Below are 5177 nucleotides of genomic sequence, written 5' to 3' on the forward strand. Positions count from 1 at the left end.
CGAAATTCTCCAGTCTAACTTACATCGATGTTTTAATTTCGGAAACTGGACTCGATAGTTTTGTTGGGTTTCCAATTTTTTAGGGTGGGCTTAGATTTTGGTTTTGATTTATTCGATTGCACATCCTTCATATATATAACATTATAATCCTCAGTATGAACGGAAAAGCGGATATATTAAGCAGCACTTTAACGTCATCGACAGTCTAAGGCGGAAGATCTTAATAATGAAATAAACAGGAACTATTTTTTTCTAGGACAAAGTGTCACTTTAAGACTTTGGCTTCATTAAACAAGTCGCCTCGGCTGTTTTCGGTTTTTGTTAGTCAAGTCAATTCACGCTATTATGCTACAATGTACTCACATGAACTGCTTTTGCTGTTGTTGCCTTTAACCTTTGTACATATTACGAAATTTCTTTGTAGTAAAGATAAAAATTTGCAATTAAGAATTCTAATGCATCGATGCTATATCGAGCATAGGCTGGGACACTCAAGCAAGCGGAAATCAAAGAGTTAGAAGCGTTCTAAGATGGTGTTACCGTCGGATCCTAAGGGTATCGTGGATTGATACGATTTCAGCTCCAGAAATTTTGCAGCTATTGGGAAAACAGGAATAATAAGAACGCTTAAGAAGAAAAACCTTGAATATTTTGCACACATAAAATAAGCCAATAAAGATTTTGTGATTTGGTATTTTTCAGTATTTTCTATCACGCATGAATTAATTTATTATATTATATTTATTGTTTAAAAAGTAGGAACATTACAAAAAATTCTAAAAAATTGTAATTGCTACGCCACTGGCATGAATTTTACATAAATTAACAGGATATTAGCGGGGAATCCCCGAAGGAAAAATATAGTTTCTGGGATTCCCATATGGTCAAAAAATAGACGCGTTGGGTCGTGAGGGCATGTCTTCAAGAAAGCCCATTTATCCAGGCAGTTGTTTCGTGAGGCAAATGAGTATTGTCCAGTTAACTTATTTTATATATATATATATATATATATATATATATATATATATATATATATATATATATATATATATATATATATATATATATATATATATATATATATACTTTGGAGCGCGAGCATTGAAGATGCCAAGTATATATATATATACAGTGTGTCCAAGATAAGGATGCACAGCATGGGGATCTCGGAAACTATAAGAGATACAGTGTCGGTTAAATTAGACAAAAGTTGCGCATTTTGATACAGAACAAGATCCCGTTTTATAAATTTGAAAATTCCAAGCCGTTCCGGAAATATCCGAGAAAAACCGAAATATTGCGATTTCGTTTTTATTATTTTTTAAAGCTATTTGAAAAGATATGAAAAAACGGAAAACACTTTTCCATTGGCACTTTTTAATCTCTCCAAATTGACGTTAACAAATTTTCATTACAGCGTTTCGATTCCATGGAACCACCATCAACTTTGATTTTTCTTATGGGACGGAAAAAAAGTACACACAGTATTAGGTTGTGCTTTTCATTGCGAATTCAACGATGTACGATACAATACGGTTACTTATGTTTTTATCCAGAAAAATGGCTTTTTAATACATTTCTAGTATTTTATTGTAGTAGGCCATGAGATCCGAATGATGAAAGGCAAAAGAAAATGGTTGACAAGTTCGAGTTAATGTGTTTATTTATTTACTAACTCTAACTGTTCATTTAACATAACAACTAAATCCAACAAGTTAATGAAAAACAAATTCTATAACAAATGTTCGAATAAATGACCTCCATTTTCTAGGCATAAGTACGCCCGTCTCACGGTAGACTCCAAAACACGACTTAACATTTCAGGAGTAATTTTATTAAACGCTGCTCGTACTGATTGACGTAATTGTTCCTCGTTGTCAAAACATTCTTTGAATACCTCATTTTTTATGTAGCCCCATAAGAAAAAGTCCAAGGGAGTTAAGTCCGGGGACCTTGGAGGCCAAGGTGTTTCACTGTAAGTCCCAATGTATTTTCCATCAAACCGTTCAGTTAAATATTGGCGAACTTCTCTGGAGTTATGGGCTGGGGCACCATCTTGTTGGAACCAGCAGCCTTGCACAGCGCCTAGCGGTAAATCATCTAAGGCATCTTCTAAATCGTGCCTCAAGATGTCAAGGTACCGCTCGGAAGTTAAGGAATTATTATAGAAAATAGGGCCTATAATCTTGCTACCAAAAATCCCACACCAAATATTAAACCCAAAGCGAACTTGATGTCTGGATAGTCTATTAACACGTGGATTTTGTTGCGACCAATAGTGTGTATTGCGCCTGTTATAAATACCGTTATTGGTCACCATACTTTCATCAGACCAAATCACTTTATATGGAAAATTAAAACTCTCATCACACATCCTGGTATACCACTCACAAAAATGTCTACGTCGTTCGTCGTCACCCGGTTTTAATCCTTGACATATTCTGAATTTGTAAGGCTTAAATTCATTTTTCCTTAAAATAAACTGAGCTGTAGATTTAGCTACCCCATTCTGGTATTCAATTTCTCTGGTAGAAGTTTGTGGATTTTCGATAACAGATTGTAGAACAATGTATTGGTTTTCTTCATTGGAAGGTTTTTGTCGGGATAATGCAGGCTTCTTAAATGATCCATATTCTTTCAGATTAAATAACAAACGCCGAAAAATACTCTTGTCAGGTTGTCTCCGCTCTGGGTATTTGTTAGAATACATACGCTCGGCTTCCACACAATTTCTTTGGCATCAGATGTAGCACGACAGCATATCACATTTTTCTTCGTTTGTAAAATTACCTCCCTCCATTGTAGAACAAAATAAATTAGAAAAGGACAACAACAATAAAAATACAAAAACAATAACTAAAGGAATAAACTTATGATGGACTGATAACAAAGACAAATAACATTAATGTGTCATTGAAATTGACTGGATGTCATTTTGTCATGGCCTACTCCATTTAAATGCTGAAATGTATTAAAAATCCATTTTTCTGGATAAAAACATAAGTAACCATATTGTATCGTATCGTAAGTTTTGAGTAAATAAACAGTTAAAGACAATGAAATATGTACTATTCGACAAAACATATTTGAATTAATTTAAAAAAACGTCTTTCAAGCATACGTGTATATTCATCAAAAATGGCATTTTACTTCATTGCGGAGCTATTTTTGCAAATATTAGTTATAAAAATATATCGACCAATCACTCAAAAGAGGCAAAAAAGTTTCATTTTAGTTTCGTTTAATCCTTTTTTATATTTTAGCAATTACGTTTACGCAGGAATTTTGAAAACTTGGGTGATATTTTCCATGCGATGTCGCCCCCATTTTTCAACGCAATAGTTATTTACGATATTCACAACAGTTATAATAATAATAGAAAGTTGAATTTTCGTTGAAAAGGACCGAAAGTCATTTTATGGCATTTCACTTTTATGGATTCACAGAAGCCACGAGGATGGCCTGTACTCGGTTTTGTTCGGAGTTTACGACCGCCATTAAACTGTAAAATCGATCTCCGTTTCGATATTATTGCTGTTTTATCAAAGAATTAGGGCATAGCTAAAATGTTTTCAAATATCAATTGTTCCTTTGCTGGGCTTAGGCGTGTCGACTTGTTCTCATGGGGTACATTCAATAAGTCATCCTGAAATGGGTACGAGACACTGCATTCAGATATTATAAATTTACATACTTTTAAACGCTGACGCGATTTACATTTATTAAGATGTAGTTCGGTGCATCGCACTGTAACGAAAATGTTACCCTATTCATGTGACACCTAAAAAGGTCGTTCGCATAACCAACATGGTCGCGCCATTTAATTTTTCAGACCGTGGTAAATCGCGTTATGCCTTTTTCTGAACCCATTTGAATTTTTAACGTTGCAAAGAGCATGTGACATGTGAATTTGTCAAATTTAAAGTGATAAGCGTACGCTTCAAAGTTTGACGTCATAGTTTATGGGGGTTCGGTATTACTAAGACTGCGTTCGCATAAATGGTGCCCAAAAAAACACGTTGGAAACTTTCAATCTGATGGATTTTCTACGCTTGCCAGAATGTTGGGAAATGCTTAACAATGTTTAAATTGGAGTTATCAGTTATTTCTATTTCACTTAGATCAAGGTCAATTAAAAGTCGTTTTGGGGAAAATTTATATTTTATTTGTATTAAAAACAGCAAAATTTTGAATACAGTAGGAAAAAACATGAAAACACAACACACAACACCCTATTTTAAATTTAAATTTTAATTTTGTTATCTAATAATTTTTCTTACAATTTCATTGTATGCTAAGTAGGGAATTTTGTTTCAACTTTATTTTAAATAGTATAAAATACAAAACCACATTGGCTAATTCAACGCTAAATATTTATTTCACGCTATAATTTATCAAACTTTAATAAATAACATTTTGACAAAAAGTCAAATGATCTACTTGGACAATATTTCCCTAGAATGGATTTTGTTATCTAAGCCATTTTTGTCACGCAAGTTACATCTTGAAATATTTTATGTATCCAAGAATTTGATCCAATCATCGTAAGAATATTGTGCTCTGCCATGGCTATTTGCCTTCTTCTGTTGTATCATCAACATATCGTCGATTTGTCTTCAATCATCATCTCCTTTTCGCTTAATATCAGGAAACCTCAGTCGGAAAAGTAACAGTTCCCAGCAAAAATAGTAAATGAATTCTGAATCCAAATGCAAATACAACTGACAAACAACTGACAAACTTGAAAATACTAACGGTGTTTCAAATGTACCGAAAATATCCAGCTCCATTTTGACTACATTTTTGCAAAACGGCACTCATAGATTCACTGAGGCGTATGAACGTCATAGTCAGTATTTCAAAACTCAAAATAAAATTCCTTAAAAGCCCCCCACTTTAACTGATCACACAAAAAATAATAAAGTTCTGAACTCATATTCACAATTAAAAAACGTAGACTTGAGTACTTTGGGCACGTCATGAGAAATGAAAATAAATATCGCCTATAAAAAAACATCATACAGGGCAGAGTAGAGGGAAAAAGTAGCCCTAGTAAAAGGAGAATCCCCTGGTTGGCAAACCTTCGCAAGTGGTATGGTGCTATCTCCATCGAGCTATTCAGATGTGTTGCCAATGAAGTTCGAATAACGATGATAATCGGATAAGTATGAGAAGAA

This window comes from Cylas formicarius, unplaced genomic scaffold, assembly GCF_029955315.1.
Source record: "Cylas formicarius isolate icCylForm1 unplaced genomic scaffold, icCylForm1.1 PGA_scaffold_3__17_contigs__length_32017465, whole genome shotgun sequence".
NCBI lineage: Eukaryota > Metazoa > Arthropoda > Insecta > Coleoptera > Brentidae > Cylas > Cylas formicarius.